Source organism: Meleagris gallopavo, chromosome 4 (assembly GCF_000146605.3).
Source record: "Meleagris gallopavo isolate NT-WF06-2002-E0010 breed Aviagen turkey brand Nicholas breeding stock chromosome 4, Turkey_5.1, whole genome shotgun sequence".
NCBI classification, from domain to species: Eukaryota; Metazoa; Chordata; class Aves; order Galliformes; family Phasianidae; genus Meleagris; species Meleagris gallopavo.
Genome location: NC_015014.2, coordinates 55,042,943 through 55,065,102, shown reverse-complemented (window position 1 = coordinate 55,065,102; position 22,160 = coordinate 55,042,943).

The window sequence follows — 22,160 nt, the reverse complement described above, 5'->3', positions numbered from 1 at the left end:
TTCAAGTTTCTCAGTTCTTCTTTGGACTCTTCCCAAGGATCTCATAGTTTTTAAATCTACTTTCTAGTACAAAACTACCTGCACCAAAAAATTATGACTGTCCAGACTGGAGTGCTGTCTTAGAACAAATAAAAATGGAACAGAATGGAACTGCAAGGCAAGCTGCACTAACAACGTTACATCTCCTGTATTTCCACTGTTTGTGGTGCCCGATGTTATTACTGTTTGTGCGACAACTTTATAGGGAAGTGGCTTACTCTTCTGAACTATATGCACCTCTATCTCAATCATAATACCATGCCTATGTCTCCATAAATTCATGTGTGCTCCTATCTGTTGGTAATACTGAATTGTTAACCAACTAACACTTTGGAAGAGACAGATGAAAAATGTTTTTATATTTACTAATATTTAAATATTTATAGAAAGTATTTCTAAGGTAGATTTTTTCAGAACACTGAAGACAAGGACAAAATGGAAAGTAGATATAAGAATGCATAACGTTAGAGAGCTCAAGTAGTTAATTTTGTGTTAAGTATTGTAGATAAACTACAACTGTTGTGAACTGAAAAAGTATCAGTAACAGGAGATGGAAAAATAATATGTCAGGATAGGAGGCAGAATTCAGGAGAGTCTTTTTATATCAAAGTTAAACAAGATCTTATTTTGCTTAAGGATGTTTTAACTCCAAGAGTGCACATGCAAACAGCAGTGGTTTATTATGTGTATATACATTTTGTTGCTGTGTGACAGATGTTAGCAGAGAGGCGATCTGATTAAATGGTGTCTAACACAGAAGTGCCAAGAGGCAAAGGTGTCTCACTTAATTCCTCCATGCAGGAAAAAAATTACATTTGTTGACATCCATTGATGTTTGATAAATGTTTATGGAGTCCAAACAGTGAATATGAGCCCAATGAGATGGTAGGTGGTGTATTTCAGCAGTGGCAAAAGCAACTTGAAAGACAAGTCATACTCTGGATGGCCATGAAGATTTTTAAGAGCATGGCATGCATGCAGACTCCTGTTCATCACTAGTGAAAATACATAGATAATGGTAGTGACTGTGATGAAAAACAGTATTTTATAGCTGAGGGTTTGCTCTATCAAACAATTATTGTGCGCCTTGTAGCTGTTGTAATTTCCACGTAAATAAATAGGAGGTATTACTTTCAGAGCAAGCTTTGTACTTCCCTGATTTCATCACTTCAAACATTGCAGCTTAATTTGTCCTTTAAAGCTTCTTAAATCTTATTTCCTGCATTTATGGATATGGAGCTGTTACGTCAGTACTTAACAGCTTTACAGTGTAATTAACAACTTCTTAAATCAGTGATCTCTGCCTTTCTTTCAACATTGTTTCCAATACTTAATTAACAAATACTGCTTTTACTTTTACACACCTTCATATTTTATCTCGCATACTCAAAAAGTATGCAGAAGTACTTCATTCTTTTATAATCTCCTTTAAATATTTCCTAAGGACTTTTCTTTAAGACTAGCCTACATATCGATTGCTACTTATTAATTGATATGTATTAGCTATTGATCTCCATTTGCTATGTTTCTGTCTCCTTTATTATTCTTTCTCTTACAATTATTAACTCTGGAGAATCTTCATCACAATCCAAAATAAAAGTTCATAAACAAATATATGTAAGCAAAATACTTAGTAACCATGGAACTGTTTCTGTTCTTTCTCATTTGTATTTTTTCTTTATAACCTCCCTAGCCTTTATTTTTTTTTTTTGCTAATTTCTGAATTTCCTACTGCATAATGCAGATAACTTTTTTCTGTTCTTCCATCATTTAACTTTTTACTTGTCTGTTTAGTCCTCAATCACTATCATGGTTTGAGCGTTTAGTATTAACAATAGATTTGCAATTTGTTAATAACTAAACATTAATTTTGATCTCTGATTAAATAAGTCCACTATCCAGATCTCTCAACACAGTGCCTTAAATAAACAGATAATAAACAGTTAGTAAACAGGTAATTAACCAATAAATAGCTAGTAATCAGCACTTTATCAGTAACTGAAATATTTTCTTTTTCCCTTACCATCTTAGGCTGATGAATTCCATAAGGAGAGAATACGAAGGCAATAAAAATTTATTATTTTTGTACATAGGTTAAAGGGTATTAGAAAGAAAATGAATCAAAGACATGAAGTATTTTCACTGTGCTTGCTGCAGGTCACTGCAGAATTTTACTCTCTTATTTATTAAGGAAAAGACATATTACCCTAATGTCAAGGAAATACAGCAGGGAGGAAAATGAAACAAGTGGCCAGTGTACAGAAGTATTTCATGTTGTTTCACTGTAGGTACAATTTTCTTTTAAGTTTTGATTTTACAATTCTGAACAAAAAAGAAAAAAAAAGACTTCATAGAAGCATATCAACAGTTAATACTTCTTTGTTCTTCAAAATTACTAATAATTCAAATAATTTTTTCTACATTTTTCCTGAAAATTTGGGTCTCAAATTTATTTTCCAGTTTAGGTCCCATGCTTGTTTTAATCTCTAATCCCAGCCTCATAGTCAGTTTTCCCAGATCGTTCTTCCAAGGTTTCTATTATCCCTATCTATTATTCTATTATTGCAAGCATCCCAAGAGGTCCCAGTCTGCTGGGCCCCTGTGTCTGCAGGTAGGGATGCATTCCTCAGTCCTAACTAATTCTGTTTGTATAAATTCTGAAGTTTTAATTTAATAGTTTCTCTATTATGGATTCCTGGATTTTCATTCATATAATCCATTCTACTAAAATGTTCTAAGGCTGAAAATATCCTTTTCTTTATGTTCATCGATTTTTTTTATTTTTTTTTTCACGATATTCCAAGTCTTAGTCTTACATTTTATTTCCTTGTACCTTCTTGACGTATAGTTATACCCTTGTGGAGCTTAAGGGGACCTCGCAGTATAAAACTACTTGAATACTGCTGTAACCACAGTTAGAGCTGTGAGATTAATAAGGATGTTCCAGAAATATTCTTTCTCTGTGTTCTGGCAGCAGTGCCCACTTTTAGGCTATGAATACTACCAACTGGCCTCTGCTGGACAGGAAAATGAGGCTTTCTTTCTCAAGTCAGAAATCTTGCACAGTATCTCAAATGTGCATAAATGTTGCTGCTAAGATCAAACCAATTTAGATGCTTCAGACACAGAAGAAAATTTTAAGGATTTCTTTATATTGAGGGCAGAAATTGGAACTCTGTAGACCAATCTGTCACATAAGAACTAATGTATATTGTTGTGGGTTTTGATTTTTTTACCTTCAGTACTTTAATGAAAAATTAGTTCTGTGGAGTGGGGCTCAGTGTCTGAGAGCCTCTAGCAGACTGCTGCATGGTTTCATGTGTATTTCTATGCAAAACTTTACTTACATTCTTCATTTGAAGAACTATTATCCTGCTACAGACTTTGTATTCTTTGCGATTATGAAGGCACAGAAGACAGAAGGATATGAAAATGGAAGAGAACAGGGATGCAGGCTGCTTGCTCATGAACTGCTTACCAGAAAACTTGTCTTTCAGTAGCCGCTGTGAGAACCTTGTAGAAACATACCTTTGATTTTTCTTTTATACCATGAATAATGAAATGCTGCCAGTATATATTTTTCTCTACCAGATCAATATTTTACCTTTTTGTGGATTGACTGAAACTGAAAATCATCTCCCTCAATGACTAGGAGGCTGTTTTGTACATTTTCAGATCATATTTGGACTTCTTCTGTAAAGATGTTATCTGATTTATGGCAGTACCTACTGTGATGCCTGCTAGGTGCTGACTTTCCACCTGACCACTGGAAACAGCTGCAGAGGAGTAAGAAAACTGTTAGTGGGAGGTCAATGCAACATCTGTCTTATCTTCTGCTTATTTGCACGACTGCACTTTTTTCCTCCTTCGCTGGTTAAAGAGTCTCTCAAGCATTTCAGTAATGCTTGCCTCGCTGCATGTTTTGTTAGGTTTAAGGTTCCTGCAACTCATTTAGGACTACTTTTATTTTAAACAGAGCGGGTAAAGTGAATGTAGACTTTTCAGCTTTTGTAGTTAAAGAGTTTATATATCTCCTGGAGTTTAGATTATGATAATAAAATCTGTTGGAAGTAGGTTTATGAAATTTACATGTATGAAAGAAATATAGTGCCTACTTCTGCAGATATTACAATTGCAATGCTAAGAGAAAAAAAAAAATAATGTTCTGCTTCATTGTAACTTGTCTGATGTATCTTTTATCCTCAAACCTTATTCTAAGTCAGCGCTATGAACTGACAAAACTATCTTTCTGAAATAACATGAACCCAGAGGAATTTGGCTAATATTGCATATGTCTTACTATAAAGGAAAGATTAAGTACCTGGAGTTGGAACATGAGAATACCTTTTAAGATGATTTCTGAATTCTCCAGTAAAAATCCTGAAGTTACTGGACTTCAAATAATGCATTTAGTTATCATTTTTGTCCCTTTATACTGTGAGGAAGGACTACAAATCTGTGTTTGTGTTGTCTGCAAAGTACACTTGCAAGGTTGGTGAGTGCCAGACTTAGTGAAGCGTTCAAATTCATTGTCTCTAGGCACTGCTATCAGAGCAGGCTGTGATGTGGATGCATCTCCCACGACTTTTGCATGGCAGCTCAAAAGGAAGCAACATGAGTGGAAGGGAAGTGGTGAGAAAGTTATGAAACTAGATACTTCCAGTGCAGAAGTACACAGTGATACTGTTTTGTTTTGTTTTTTTTCCAATTAATTGTTGTTACTTCCCAGTCTTAAACTTATGTATCCACTAAGGTTAGGAGGCTGTGACATAAACATAGAAAGAAAAGGTGGTACAACGTGTCAGGGAAGATGAGTTTCTCTCTGAAAAAGAAATCAGTGGGACTCAATCTCCAATTGCTTTTATAAATATCAACATTGTCTGATATTTAGCATTACATGACCAAATCAGCATGAGTTAGAATAAAAAAAAAAAAACTGCATTAAACATTATTAAAAACAGATATTATATTCCACTGTATTATACATATTTAAAACATATGCATACGTGATTCTACGTATGACAAAGTTTTGTCAGTCTGCATCACTTAACAGGCATTAGCTAGTGCAAGAAAAAAGAGACAAAATAGTAAGTCAAAGACCATAAAAGAAAGTAAATGGTGCCGGGGATGAAAAAGAACATAAGAAGTACAAATTTCCTAAGAGGAAAAAAAAAGAAACTGTGAATAGAATAATTAAACATTTAGGAATGAATGGAATCTACCAAAAGAAAGTACTTGAAATTTTTTTGACTGAAAAGCGAAAGTGAGCTATTCCATAGAGGCTGTAAAGAAAGAAGGCAAAGCAGGTTTGAATTAACAGCCAGAGTAGATAGGAATTTCTCCATTATACTTTATCCAGCTATTTCTGTGTTTAGGTTTTGAAAATAGGTCAATACTTCCAGTCAAGGGAATCTATGAGCTATGCTGTGCAAGACAAGTAGAAATATCTTCCTTATGGTAGTGAATGATGTCCAGAACAAGTTTTGACAATGAGAAAACAAGGAGCCGAAACAATTTTTTTTTTCTCTCAGTGTCTGGTAAGTATTCAAATATGAAATGTTATATTATGTGTCCACCTGAGTAAAGTTTTCAAAAACTCAGCTGAAAATAGAAACAGAGTAGTTTTGGGCAAGCATAGGTGAATACAAAAAAAATTTAAGAGGAGTAAGGATGTAATAAAGCAGTCATAGGTCTAAAAGAAAGTGTATGTCTATGAATCTAATAGACCTATACAGGAATCATAGTCTAAGTCAAGTATTCTTCTTCAAGGAGAACTAAGTTTGGATGGTTCTAGCTATTTATGATTTAAAGACTAGGATTGAACCACCTCTACTTGAAATGATAAGAACAAAACCCATTCAAATTAATAAAAAATGGGTGTGTTGTAGTATGCAGACAAAAATGTGTATGACATAAAATTGGAAAAGGTGACCATCACAAAATAAGAGTGACTAAATGCAATGAATGTTGGAGTCTGGGAACAGAAAAATGTCTGTGGGAGAAGGGAAATCAAGCAAGAAGCAATTTCAAGAGTCATCTAAGCAGTAGATGACGTGTATTTTGTCATGACACTTTTTTTAATTGTGGATTTCCAAGGTAGTGTATAAGACTGACAGAATGATGTGAATTTCTCTGTAATGTGTTCTATAGAAATGTCAATGTCAAATTATGTTTAAACCACATCCAATAAAGACTTGTGGAAACTAATTTACTGTGAGGAGAAGGTTGTAAGATTTTACTGAGGTGCAAGGGTATCATTTTGATTAATAGGATATTAAATAACACTCAGTAATTTTGTCATGAATTAATCTTTTCTTCCTGTTGATAGATCCTCATAACTTATCACTATGTTAGACATTTGATGTAAGGTATTAAAACATTTTAAACATTTTTTTGATTACTTAATTATAAACCTTGTGACTGTTTTCTCTTACCGTTTGTTTGATGAGAGCCCATTGTGTTAAAAAGTCTAGAGCAATCTAATGATTCAGTTTAAAAAAAAAAACAAAAAAAAACTGTAGTTAACAGTAATTAGGATGAACACCTGGTTGTAAGCAAAAGACAGAAAACCAATTTCTTAGGCAGGCCCTCATTACAGTGTAGAAGAAATATCAGGTTTTGTTTTTCATAGAGAAAAACAAAAAAAGGTATGAAGCCAGAGAGACCACTGAAAAAGGTGAAAAGACACACTGAGTGGGCAGATCTAATTTAAAGTTTTGTTATGATAAATAATAAAACTTCAAAAATATCCATCCATGGAAATGTACAGAATGTGTCAGCCTGGATGCATTTACATTCAAAGAGGATTCCAAAAGACGGGTATTTCATAAATAAGTAGAAAGTGAGGATGTAATTTTTTTTTTTTTAAAACATGTATTCATATTACAGAGTTAATTTCTTCTAAGGCCCAGAGAATATTGCTTCAATTTGGGAATTGCTTCAATTAAGTGCATCTTTAGAAACGTAGCTTCCAATGTGCCATTTTAATTCTTAAACAGAATAGCCCTGTCCTGATAGATTACCACTTCCATTTACTACCTGCCTATTTTAAGTATTTAACACTTTTCACATTTCTTACTATTCATGTACTTAAAAGACATCATAGATAGGATTACCGCAAATCTCTGAAACAATTTACAATTTTGCAAGGGGTAGTGGTTATGAAAGAAGTCTGGAAGAACACATGGATATGTGTGCACTAGGTAAAAGGAAGTTAAAGTGCTGTTTTCTTATTCCCATTTCAAGCTTTTTGAGACCCAGAATGAATTGGGGAAAAGTAAGAAGCATCATAGGCCCTCTTTTCTTATGTTGCACCACATTTTTGTCTGAAAGAGCATCCACAAGGGACCTATATGCTCACAGGAAGTGATATGAAAAATCAAGAGAGTCATGCTTGTTTTCACTGTGGTCCCAGGATCAAGATGACATCAATTGCCAGTAGAAGAAATGAAAACATGTAAGAACATAATTGCATAGGAAAAGTAAAACAGTATTAGAAAATCAATTGTAATAATAATGACTAATACAATATTGACATCTGGAACCACTTTCCATCTGTATTGAGTAATTGAGCTGGCTGATTGAACCTTGTTTTTTAATTTTCAGGACAAAACATAGTATGTAAAAATTAAGCAAGGAAGACTTTCTGAAAATACAAAGCTCTCCAAAATTTATCTTATAGTTTCCAGGGAACAGCTGGAATTACTCATGATCTTGTGAGCTTTATCATTGCAAATCATATAATTCTACCGTATGGACAGTAAATGTTCAAACCAAGATTTGCTTTGGTTTTCATTCATTTCACAATTTAAATGCATAAACTATACTTTTTTTCTCCTTTTTGCTATCACGGAGTTGATTTTACTTCATACAAGGAAAGCCTTGCACAACTTTAGGCCTGAGAAAACACTGTCTTATAGCATAGCATCCGAATTTAATTTCCTTAGGTAGTTGTACTGTTTTGGTAGCAGACTCTGACCCTGGACTTTGGAGGTCTAGCTGTTCTCCATTTCCTCTAGAGAAAAGGTGGTAATTCACCTTTGGAAATTATTTAAGTCTTGCAACACTAAGTGATAAGCAGTACCTAGGATTATATATGTGTAAGAATTTTTTTTAATATTGTATTATAATGCCATGATATAAAGCCAAGCTAAAAAGATGATGTAATGCAAGCATAACTCGATTTTCAGCAAATAGTGACTAAACACATTCTGAGAAACCCATAGCTACTAATTAGTAGATATTTTCCTGCAATATCTTCCATACTTACAGATCTGATTGTCCCTGCCCAACCTAAACTGGGCATCCCCCAGGCATTCCTGTGGCCACTGAGCCTCATTTCAGCCCAGCCACGGCCATCAGTTCTTGCTGCAGTGATGTCATAGGTGCTCAGAGAATCACAGAATCGTAGAAGATGGAAGTGGGCTGTGGAGATCTTCTAGTCTGACTCTTTGGAGGTTCTTTACAGTAGGTTATACAGGAAAGTGACCAGATGGGTTTTAAATATCTCCAGAGAAGAATACTCCACAACTTCTCTGGGCAGCCTCTTCCAGTGCTCTGTAACCATCAAAGTAAATAACTTTTTCCTCATGTTTTGAACTTCCCATGTTCCAATTTGTGCCCATTTCCCCTTGTTCTGTTGCCGGGCACCACTGAAAAGAGCCTTGACACTCACCTCTTAGATATTTATAAAATATCAAAAAGCCTTCCTTTCTTTGGGGGATGCTCTACATCCCTCATCATGTTTATGATGTTCCACTGGACTCTTTCTGGAAGTTTCCTGTTTTTCTTGAACTGAGGAGCTTACAACTGGGCACAGCACTCCAGATGTGGCCTCACCAAGGCAGAGTAAAGGGGGAGGATCACTCTGGCCTCTAGAACTCTTCTCTACCCATTGTGGCCAGGCCCTGCTTGGTGACTTACCTACCTGCTCTGGGATACAATTGGCTTCCATCTCATTCTTTCTTGTGCAGTAGCCCAATGTTTGAAGTTACAAGAATCATAGATGTTCAACCACTTGAATCCGTGTTGCATTTGTGGGGGCTTGAACATCTTGAATAAGAAATTCAGGCCATTATGCTTTGAGAGTGGTGAGGTCTTCCTTGAGAGTTGTATAATGTTCTTATGAAGGTGCTGTTTAATTTTCTGACTATAAAGATAGGTGCCTCTTTCCTTTATTTGGCTGGAGAAATTCTCCACTTACAATGGCTGCTCATCTTCTAAGATGTATCTGGAGTTTATTTAGGTAAATCATGTAACACAAAATGCTTGCCTTATTAAGAACTTTGTGTTTCAGAAGTAGAAATGATTACTTTTGAGCAAGGTACTGTACAGTACTGCTGTTTCCTGTGTCAAGTTTGCACATCAGTGTATGCTCTATTTAATTTAGACCTGTCTTTTGTCACCTCATAGTAAAATAAATAATTAAATAAATAAATCGTTGAGTTCAGGGTTGAGCATGCACTCATCAAATTTCAGACAGCTCCTCAATTTCAGGAGGATCATTTTTAGTTTCAGAGGATCCTCAGATGATTTTTAATTTCATTTTAATCTTTGGCGAGGGGGGGTCATTTTAGCATCTAATTCTTCAGTTAAAAAGGGGAGTAGGATACTGGTACTTTGAATGCTTTTCTTTTGATTCATTAATGACTCTATGCTCTAAGAAGCTGTTTCACTTGTAGTGTACTCCCTCCTCCTCCCAAGACACGTTTACTGCACAAAAATTCAAAATAAATTACGTTATAAAATGTAAAAAGAGAAATGGATCTGAAAGAGTTGTTTGTTGTCATTTCAATTGCTGAAACAACAGGAAATATTTGTTGCAAGAGTTTCTACCATACTTGTTAGAAGTCTTGTAGGATAGTTTTCTTAAATTAGGCTAAACTACAGCATATCCAAGATGAACTGTTACTTCATAAACAGTCTTAGATGTAAAAGTGTTGCTTGATAAAAGGTTTAAATGTAAGCCAGAGAAGTGATGAGAGAAAAGGAATGACATTACTTTAAACAGCTTCCAGCAGCTGCTGAACGATGAACACCTTGAAGTTCTGCTCTTCAGTGTACCCTAAGCCTGCATATCTCACAGGGTTACAAAGACGATTGGCTAGGCAAATTAGCTTGAATGAGATTTCCCTTTAGCCAATAACATAGAGGATGTACAGCAACATTACTGAATTCTGGGTATTTAAGTGCCAAGAGACTTTCTGCTGTGCTGAAAAAATGGAAGAAAGAACATCCATATACTAGAATGAGAGCTCACAAGCGACAGAATGAAAGTTCACAAAAATGCCAGATCATGTCACTTGTCCTCTATACAATTATGCTCACTGAGATGAACAGAAGATATTCCTACTTCAGAGGAGGGAGTATTTCTCCACTGTAGTGTCTGTTTTAGGTCAGTGCTGGAGCTCATTCAGATTGGTGAAACATATATGCCTTTGGAGTAGGACCAGAAAGTGCTTTGAACAAGTTTGCTGATGATACTAAATAGGAGCTCTTGACTCTCTCAACTGCTGTTGACTCCTCTCTGATGGAGAGGCCTTGTGGAGATCTAGACAAATTAGAAAACGAAGCAGTCAGCATCTGCATGAATTTTAATGAGAGCAAGTGCTGGATTCTGCATCTGGAAGGAGGCAACACTGGCTATATATAGGCTGGGGAATGAGACACTGCAAAACAGCCTCACTGAAAGGGACTTGGGGGGTGGGGGGGAACTTAATCAATAGCAAGTTGAGCATAAATAAATGGTGTGTCCAGGCAATCAGGAAGGCCAACTGTATTCTGGGGTGTCTCAAGCAGAGCACTGCTATCTGGTTGATGGAGGTGATTATCCCCCCTATACACTGCACTCACCTTGAGAATGACTGAGCGAGCAAGTGTGAGATGAAGATGCAGCCTTAGCTTGGGCATTGTGTGCAAGTTTGGGTGCCACAACACAAAAAAGGCTTTAAACTATTGGAGAGCATAGAAGGGAGGGCTACAAAGATGATAAAGGGGCTTAGAAGGGAAGACATATGAGGAATGGCTGAAGTCTCTTGGTTTTTTAGCCCAGAGAATAGGGGACTGAGGAGAGACCATGTCACGGCCTACAGCTTCTCACAAGGGGAGCAGAGGGGCAGGTGCTCTTTGGTGACCAGTGATAGAACTCAATGCAACAGCATGAAGCTGTGACAGGGGAGATTTTGGTTGAATAGCAAGAAAAGTTTATTCACTGAGAGAGTGGTCAATCACTGGAACAGGCTCCCCAATGAAATGGTTGTGGCCCCAAGATTGCCAGAGTTCATGCAGTATCTGGACTGTGTGGAGCCAGAGTTGGACTCAGTGATCTTTGTGGGTCCTTTCCAACTCGAGATATCCTATGATTCTAAAGGTCCGTTTACTGCAGTTTGTTTTTCAATAGCTGCTGCATTTTTCTGTAAGGGACAAAAAGCTTTCCACTTTTTCTTTCTTAACGGCAGGATTATAGTGCATGCAGATAGAAAGATAGAAAAAAATTACTTTAGCAATCCCATTTTTATTCATCTTTGAAGTTTACTCCCTTTATACAAATTCACTGTGAGTTTGTAAAGAGATTCAGATTACTTGCAAATGTAACAGCAAATGGTTTAAATAAAGAGCAACAGAACGATGTGTTTGGCAAGATGGAGTAAGAAATAATCTAAATATTCTGTGTCTTCTTCCCTCTCTCAGTGATAACATTCAGAGACCAAAACTTCTATTATGTGGGAATGAGAACATGTAAACAGGATAAAAGGGGAAAAGGAAAGTGGGAAACTGTGAAGAACCCTGATGGCGTTAACATTTCAGTGACCTAGTCGTGCTTGTTATTAAGATCTTTAAAGTATTTCACATACAAATACATCTATTGGATTAAAAAAAATTGTGATTTCTAGCTCACTTTTCAAGATATTCTTTATACAAAGGTGAAGTTTACAAAGAACAAATTAATGCCATCTGTTCATAGTGTACAGTACATTGTATTGCTTGCAGTTAAATTATTCTCATAATATAATATTAAATACTAATGGAACTGTGAACTAAACAGCTGTGTCAATTAGTGGGTTTATCTTTTAATATGTTTCACTGTGCTATACATTATTAGAATATGTTCTATGGCCTGTAAGGCCAGGAACATGAAGTGGTTACCATTTGAATCTTCATGAATTATTACTACAAAACAATAAACTAACATAATAGACTAAATGTAACTACTACAAGATTGCCTCCAGCTGTGAAGGCAACTTGTCCGATATGTCTGCTGTCCCTTCCATTCCTGTTTCCCTGTTCAGTGTTTCCATCTGTTAACACAGGTGAGACAGACTTACAGCAATTGTAATGTTAGCAGAATAGAGTAATTCATTTGTTAATGCTTCTCTCAGAAGGAAAGTATGACATATGACATTTCCTGTTCAAACTAATGTAGACCAAAAATAAATTAATTCACAAAGTATTTAAATATTTTAGGGGGAGTATAATTTGTTAATTTGGTTGGTATTACTCTTTCTGTTTCCATAGTGGGCACTAGCAGAAAGGTTTAAAAAGTTCCTCTGATGGAAATTCTCAATTTGTCATTAAGACCAAAATCAATTACATAATTAACCAGAGTAAAAATATCTACATTGAAGAGCCCAATTCTTCCTTCTACATAACAGCTACAATTATAACCCAACTTCTAAATGAGTGCATTTAGAAGACATGAAAGACATATTGATAGTATTTTCTTAATTCAGAGAGAGATTCTCTTGTTTAGAAAATGCAGTAACACAATTGACTATTCTGCCTTACTCCCACTGAATCCAGTTGTTACAATAAGAGCAGAGATGGATCTATGCTTGAGAATCATTCTACCAGTATGGCTTTGACGTGATCATTTTTTGATCACTACCTGTTCGTTGAACTGCAGGATATTTACAATTAAAATTAAGATGCTGAAACTCCTTAATCTGGCAAAATGTCTTGTTTCTGAGCAGTTTAACTATATTGATGAAGACAATAAATGTTAACAAGCCCTTGGTAATTTGTTGTTCACGTTATACAGGGACTAATTAATCTTCCTAAACTATGGTATTAACTTTGAGCTTCTTGGTGATCTTGATGTCATGGCTTCACAACATCAACTACAATGAAAGAGTTTTCTGAGCCTTATAGATTAAAAAGAGCAAAGACATCCTTACTCAAAACAATAAAGAAATCATCACTTTCAAGTTTTTTCCATACTAATAACCCTGATTATAATTGAAGATTTACATGTTGCATAAATGGCAATAGACATCATTCTAGGCCTCCCAGGAACATGTCCAAACTTGGTAAAAATTATTAGGTTAGGTTCTGTGACGATTGTTATTTGCTGATCACATCCTTAGTAGTTTGCTATTTTTTTAAATCTCATAGATGTAAAAATTTAAAATCTACATCTACAAATACATCAGTTTTTTCAAAGTAATCTGGAATGTATTTTTTGAATGTCGCAGTATTTTTCCTTCTTTGGTAACAATTTCACATGTTTGTTTTGGAAGTTAATAGTGTAACATATGCTTCTGTCAGTGATATATCAACAAACTGTATTTATATTGTATTGTATGTTCTTGTAGCCCACCACAGATGAGGTCTGATTGAGACTATAGCCTCAAGTGACTATAAACCAAACAATTATTTTTAAACTAATGTGTATGCCTCCTAATGATTCACAACATTAAACTCACACTTGGCAGGATAGCAAAACCTCTTTTCTTTGCTCTAGGCATAAAAATCCTGCAGAACATTTTTTTGAAATGGTCGTGGGTGACCAAAATGCAATTTAAAACTTCAGTGGTATTTGCTCAGGGTTGTTTGCTTACTTGTAATTGTTTCCAGAATGTTTGTTTGGAAATTTGTTAGATTATGTATCACACACAATAACTCAATATGCCAAATGGACTGCTGTAATACTTGGCACTGCAATTGGTTATGCTTATTTCAGCACCACTTAAAATAGCTAGTTCTTTATGTAAACAAGAATAAAGGTGATTTCAGTCTATGGTTCTTCTTTTTCTGTATGCAATAGCATTAAATGAATTGCATCAAGAGTTATTTCTGACTATATGTTTTGCAATATATTATAGTCTACTTTTTCCCCTTAATTTTTTCTTTTTTCTTTTTTTTTTTCCCTTCCTTACATTCTTTTCTTTTTCTCTTTTTTTTTGGGGGGGGGGAGGGGGGAGAGGAGGGTCGACGGAGAGGTTTGAAGCTATTTTTATTTTGGAATCTGGAATAAATTTCAGATTATTGTAGCAGAAATCAGACACATTATATCAGATGTGTGATATTGAAGCTAAAACAAGCTTAGTTGCACCTTAAAATAATATACCTCAGACAGAATCACAGAATTAGAAAAATTAAGATTGAAAAGAACTTTCGAGGTCATCTCCTGCAACTCCAACGTGGTTTTAGAGTATGTGATTCTAGAAAGCAGCAGAAATAACAGCAACATAAATACTAACATTAATTGAATATTAATTTATGAAAAATATTATGATGTTCTGCAATGAACTACTACTATCTTGCTGTTCTAAGCAACAATTATATGACTTCTGGAATTCCTGCTGATATATGAATTTACAGAATAAATTGAGAGCTTGAAAGGTACCTCTTCATGTAGTTACATTGTCCTGCTCAATCAAGGTCTAGCCAGAGCAGACTGTCCAGGACTGTGTCCTGTAGGATTTTGTTATCTCCAAGGATGGAGACCCATCGCTATTTTGCTTGTTTTCAATTATATTGTTCCCTAAGACAGAGAACATTAACCCAATGTTAATGTTCTCTTTTTGAAACCTATGCCAGTAACCAACCACACACACAATAAAATAGTGTATCCTTGTGTTCAGATAGAATTTCATGTTTTCTTACTGTGTGCCTGTTTCTTCTTGTCCTGGCAGTGGACGCTACTTAGAACAGTCTGGCTGAACAGTCCCAGCTCTCTCAGCCTTTCCTTACTTATATGACAGATTATACAGTTCCTTTATTCTCTTTGTGTCACTGCACTGGACTCACTCCAGTGAGTTCATATATTTCTTGTACTGGGGAGCCCAGAACTGGGCACAGAATTTCAGATATTTCTCACCAATGCTTGAGTAGAGTGAACCAATCATCTCTCTCAACATGCTGACAATGTCCTTCCTCATGTAATCCAGGAGGCTGCTGGCCATTCTGGTTGGAACACTGCATTGCAGATGCATGTCTGTCTTGTTGTCCACCTGGCCTCTAAAAGGTATATATCTATGGGTTGCATAGTTTTCCTTGGGTGACACTTTTCATCTCAATCTAAGACAAAAGTATGAAAATATATAGGTGAATTATGTTTTCAGGTTTTTATTTCTCTCTACATAGATAGTGATTAGACTGAAGAGTCGGGTTTAGAACTGGATGGGAAGGAATTAAATTTCTTCATAGCCCATACTGTGTTGTGTTTTGAATATGTGTCAAAAACAGCATTGATGAAACATTGGTGTTTTGACAATTGCTGAACAGTCCTCACTGAGCTTAAAGGCTTTGTCTTTTTCTGATTCAGAATCCTTTGATGAGTAGGCCAGGGTTGGACATGAAGCCGGAAGGGGGTGCAGTCTGGATAGCTCACCCAAACTGACCAAAAGGGAGAGGGGTTTGGAGTGAGGTAGTAATTGCTTAGTGACTGGCTAGGCATCAGTCTGTTTATGGGGGTATTAATGGATTGATTTTATGTCACTTGTTTATTTGTTGTTGAGTTGCTTCTTTTCTTTCTTCCTCTTTTTCTTTGCTTATTAAACTATCTTTACCTTGGCCTGTGAGATTTCCCACTTCCTTATTCCAGTTCTCTCCCCTGTCCCACTGGGGCTGAGGGGATTGAGCAAGTAGCTGTTTGGTGCTTAGTAGCTGGCTGAGTTCAGCCCACCACAGATGTCTGCACTTGTCCATGTATCCCATCTGAGATCCATCCTGATTTGCAGATAACAGAAGGTTTGTGTAGCCTGGCTCACTGATTTTCTGATACTGTGTGCTTAGCAGTTCTAAGAACATGGAGTTTCTAACTGTGTGAACATTTTATATGAATAATAGCTTTTAATTCAGACCTTACTATTGAAAATAATTCTAACGACTTACTGTGGGTAGCCTGTTTGTCACATTTTTGTTGCATCAACTAAGACAGTTTACCTTCTCTGTCAAAACAACTGAAAATAAAGACAGTTGACTAGTGTGATTTGCATAACTTCTCAGACTATGCTAAGTAAGTTAAATATGTATTATTCATGATAACCTTCCTCAGAAACATTACCATCAAAAAGAAATACTGTCACTATGCCACTGTCATATTCAGTTTCAAAATAGTATTTTTGATACAAAGCTCAGAAATGTTTGGTTCAGAAAGAATAATTGTAGAGGAAGCAAGGGTGAAGTACTTGACTTAAAAAAAAACCCAGAATTTCAATAACCTGGAGACAGAAAATTAATTAAATGTATAAGAAATTATGAGCGTATTATTCCCAATGTTTTTCCATAAAAGTTATGAAGAAAATAATTAAAATTGTTGTGTTTTAATGAAATACAAACCTGCAAAACATTTCATCTATGTATTAGTGTTACAGAATTGAAAAATATTTGGTTTTTAGCTTAAAAACTTAGAGCTTACTTTTAGGCAGATGTGTTTCTTTCTTCTTATAGCTTGAGTAAATCTTGAAATAATGAGAAAATCTTCTGAGTATTTTTCATAGAATCATAGAATTGCTCAGGTTGGAAAAGATCTTAAAGATCATCGAGTCCAACCACTACCTAACCACACTATCCTAACTATCAATCCTCTGCTAAATCATGTCCCTGAGCACCACATCCAAACAGTTTTTAAACACATCCAGGGATGGTGACTCAAGCACCCCCTTGGGGAGCCTGTTCCAGTGCTTAACAACCCTTTCTCTAGAGAAGTTTTTCCTGATATTCAACCTAAACTTATCCTGGTGCAACTTGAGGTCATTTCCCCTCTTCCCGTCACCTGTCACCAGTGAGAACAGACCAACCCCACTCTCACTGTAAGCACTTTCAGGTATTGGAAGAGAGCAATGAAAGGTCTCTCCGCAGCCTCCTCTACCCCAGACTGAACAGCCCCAGTTCCTTCGGTCTCTCCTCGTAGGGCAAATTCTCCAAGTCCTTCACAAGCCTTGTTGCCCTTCTTTGGACCTGCTCCAGCACCTCAGTGTCCTTTCTGTACTGAGGTGCCCAAAACTGAACACAGTACTTGAGGTGAGGCCTCACCAATGCTGAGTGAGGATGATTACTTCCCTAGTCCTGCTCATCACACCATTCCTGATAAAAGCCAGGGTACCATTGGCCTTCTTGGCCACCTGGGCACACTGCTGGCTCATATTCAGCCAACTGCTCATCAATACACCAAAACTTTAAAAAAATATTTCATTGCCAAAAGACTGTCTGAAAAGTGGCCTACAAAAGGGAAGGGACTGGTTTCTCTACCTTTGTTTCTTAATGCAGGTACTGAGGTTTGGATCCATATTCTTTTACCCCATTCGTGGTCTCTTGAATATCTCAGGGAGATTGGGCATGTTTTAGTTATGCTTACTCAGCTTATAGATATCCACTGCCTTCCACTCCATGTGGAGTGAAAAGCAGACCAGAAAGCTTTTTCTACCTATCTATTTAGGCAAATATAAGCTGAGGAAGTAGAATGTAAGAAAGTATAAACATGCAAACAGCATGGAGAAGAGAAGACTGAGGAGGGATCTTTTTGATGTTTATAACTATCTATGGGGTGAATATCAAGTGAGTGGAGCCAGGCTCCAACACTTTTCCAGGCAAGTATTACTCTGTTAGCTTGGCTCCATTACCATTTTAAGTCAGCCAATAAATTTTGAAGGAAAAGAAAATTCAGAACATGACACTAAATAAAGAGTATGACACATTTTCAGCAATATTTTATGAAGGCTATATTGTATCAAATAGTATCTTCCTTTATGGTAGGAATTGATAGATGACCTAATGCTGCAGAGTTAATCTATTTAAATTTAGATATAGAAATTAGTGCCTCACAGGAGATTTCAAGCACAAATGTCAGGATTAACAAGCTACAAAACAGAGAACATACCTGGAATAGGAGATAGATGAGAGGTTTTTTTTAATTCGTGAGCTAGAGTAGCTGGAAGTTTCTACTAATACAAAAGGTGACAGGATCATTATGGGGGAGGAATTAAATGACAGTGTTGACTGCTGCAAAATAGAATGAAATTAATAGCACAAAGAATTTTCAGTCCTGCATTTTCTCTGTTGTGTGTAGAGATTTACAGGCTTTCCATATTTTCACTTCTTGAAGCAAAGACCTTAAGAAAAGAGTATGATAGCATTTCAACACTTTAGGAGGATAAACATCAAGATACCGATGAACTACTTAAGTTACAAAATAACACCATCCCCAGATCAAAAAAGTTATAAATTAATCATGAATATATTTTGTGTGCAAATGAGAAGACAGATTCTAACCATATGAAGAGTAATATTCTGGGAGCATTCCAATAAGATAAAAGAAATATGAATGATCCATGTGGAGTTTGATATGCTTATGAAACAGTGATAAGAGGCAAGTATGTGAGAAAAGCAGTAAGAGGTAAATATACAGTGTGAGACTTCAGATAGCAAATCTAAGTCTGGAGATTTGATATAGGGACTATGACAGTGGTGTTACTGTCAGGAACTATTGTAAAAAGATATTAATCTCCCTTGAGACTAGAGTGTGGTCTGCTTCCTCAGTCTAGATTTATTAGACAAGTCTCCCAGTTTGTAGTGATTTAGGACATTAGCAATAATTATAATCTACTCTGTCTTCCTGTGATGTGTTAGATTTGTGATTGTGGTCTTTTACTGTGGGTCTAAATTTTTGTATAGGATATTAGGATATGCTTCATGGCCAGTCCAGTGGTAAGCTAAATAAAGTAGACATCTTGTGGATGCTTCTAAACCATGGTTTTTCGCATATGCCTACTAAGCTCACTGTTGCAAGTTCTGTTTTCTATGCCTCTGTGCTTTTTACCACAGAAGTTCCTCAACTATATCAATCTCTGCTAAGCTTATCATCTTTCAAAAACAGTTGCATGTGATCTTATTGTTTCCCACCTACAAGGAAATTAAACAGGAAACTGAAAATATCATCTGTTTATCTAAGATGAGATTTTATGAAATACTTATCAGTATAATACTTTACTGCCATTATTTATTACTTGTATTGTACCACTTAGAAAGAGTGAAGAAATTTTTTTTATTACATGTGGTCCAAGGCCTCTTCAAAAGAATTTCTAACAAAAATCAAAAGCGCAAACATGATCACATGAAGAGGGTTCTGTGAGATATTGTCTAGATCTGTTGTTTGTTTTTTTGTTTGTTTTTTTGTTTTTTTTTCTATATATTTCACAGAATAGATTTTGAAAATCTTTTCAGAAATATTGCCTGAGAGAGAGAAGATGATTTTGGAGAGTAAGAATGATTTTACTCATAGTCTATACAATTTTGAAAATACTGTAATCCCTCAGAATTGTCATATATATAAACATTTAAAGAGTAAAACATCTCTGTTATGTAGAAGTATTAGTTTTATTGAATACTTATTTCTGAACTGGAAGTCTGCACAGGGGCATTGAAACACTTTTGTTTTGAATTTAACAGTGAAGCCAGAATCTCTGCTGAAGAGAGAAGAAAAAGGAAAATATAAATTCCTGCAGAGGTATTCACAGAAGTAAATATCCATTCTGATGGCTTGCAGAAATACTACAAAATTTCTTTAACTTCTATGAATTTATTTGCTACTCCTGCAGTAGTCTATTTTACACAAAAGAGAAAGATAATGTATGCTTCTCTAAATACTACTAATCTCAAAAACAAACAAAATGTACTGTTATCTGTTAAAAAGATTATTTAAAAAATTTCACAAAGATTTGTTTGTAAATACAAGAATAGGCTGCAAAATATTTGGATGCTTACAGAAAAGCTGCTTCAGACACTTACTATCTAGCAGAAATATTTGAACAGCTATATAGTATTTACTACATTTGTAAGCATATGCATCACTGCTCTCCAGACTTCTCAGGTGTGAGTCTCAGGCTTGTCAATAGTTTGAAATTATCTGAGAGAAGTGCTATACATCTGTACTTTAGAAGACAGATTATCTGCTTTCTAGTCTAGCTCCTGACGGGAAATTCCCAGCTTGCCTGATGTCTAGTATGAGTAATGGTATCACACCATTTTTATGGTAAAAGACAGCAGAGCACAGTCAATACAGGACAAATGTAGTACCCTGTTTAGAATTGGACAAGAAATTGTTAGCACCACATAACAGCTAATATAATAATTTGACTGAAATATTCTTAACACATTATGGGCTCAGCATTGATTGCCAGTGCTGAGTGTCTCTGATGTCACAGCTTGGCTAATGTGAAAACACCTTCTGGAACACTGGGCTTACTGCAGCTGATCTACTGCAGTAACCTACTGAGACAAATTTACTAATCTCTTTAGGTTTCTTATATTTCTTGGAGACTTTGCATTGGGTTTATGTGGCAAGGTATTATCGGCAGGGGAAAAGGGCAGCACAGTGGCCTCTGAAAGGAGCAGTCACCTCCCATAATGCCATGACATGTTGGGCACAAGATAAAATCGAAAAGATGGAAAGCAAGTAAAAAGGGTAAAATGCTCAGTAAGCAAACCTTAAGTAATCCTGAGAACTTCATGTATGAATTTAAAACTTTTCTTCCTTTACACAAATAGATTTTTTATCTTTCAGGGTTTGCAGTGTAACAAAATATACTTTTCAGGATATATAATTTCTTCTTTGTGTCATTATATAAAGTCCAAAGTAAAATTGTACTAATTTTGAAATATACTGTTTTGAATATTCTTTACTTAAATGCTTGGGAAACAGCTTCTGTTGAGCATGATTTTCTTGGAAGTAACAGCATCAATGACTTCCAGGTGGTGATTTGTCTCCCTTAATTTGAGCTTTTGTTTCCATTTCTGATTTTTTCTTTCTCAGTGCAATATTAATAACTTGAAAGGAAGCCCAAAGGTATGTTCTAAGAAAATGAAGTAAAATAATTAGAATATTGAAAGCAAACCAGAATAACAAGATGATCTGTGAGAACTTTTCTAGTTCAATTATTTCTTGGCAGCAAAAGCAAGATATTGCAATGCATCGCACCAGTATTTTCCTGATCAGAATAACAGTAAAAAATTGCAAAAATTTTCTAATCTCTTAATCTAATCTTTCCATTTCTTCTGGGCTTCTGGTATTAGAGAAATATTAAGCACAAATCCTGGGAAGCCTGGAGCTTTGTGCTTCTGTTATTTGCTTCTTAATCTTTTAGATGCACATATACAAAAAAATCAAATCCTGGACTAAATCCAAAACTTCTGATAAAATTTACATTTCTTTATATTCACCTATATCTAATTGAGATATCTTACTTCTATGGTTTTCCTCAAAGCAGCCCTACTAGGAAGGAGAAGTAGTAGGATGAAAAAGAAAACTATTAGCAAAGGAAATAAGAAAGGAAAGGAAGAAAATGGAAAAATTGTCTTTTGAGCAACACAAAAAAAGTATCTTTTTAAATTTTCTTTTTATTGAATATTCTAATCTATAAAATGGGAATTGTCCTAAGCACTGAGAGATGGGGGAAATGCAAATTCAAAGGCCTTGACATTTGAACATCAAGACCATCTCTTTTTCAAATGGAGAGTTCAATGGCACTCCTGCACTAGGCAACATTGCTAGATTTGCGAAAGAAAATCTTCATTTTCTGTCCTGAAAAGCCTGCCAGAGCCAATATAAAGAATTACAGAGTAAACAGCTGCTGTTTTCCTTACCATGGCATGCAAGAGTGACGTGCCTGCTGCCTTCCTTAAGGCACACTGCCGTTCTCATTTCTCCAGCACATCAGCAGACTTTGTCCACTCAGCCCAAACCCAATATAAGCCACATCAGTTGAGCGAAACTTCTGCGGTCTGTAAATCACATCTGTGTCTTTAATTACAAACTTGGAAAAAACAACAGTGACCATATTAGTATTCTGGCTGCAGAGGCATAAATGCTCATTATCAAATGTTCCAATGCAATAGCAAAGAAA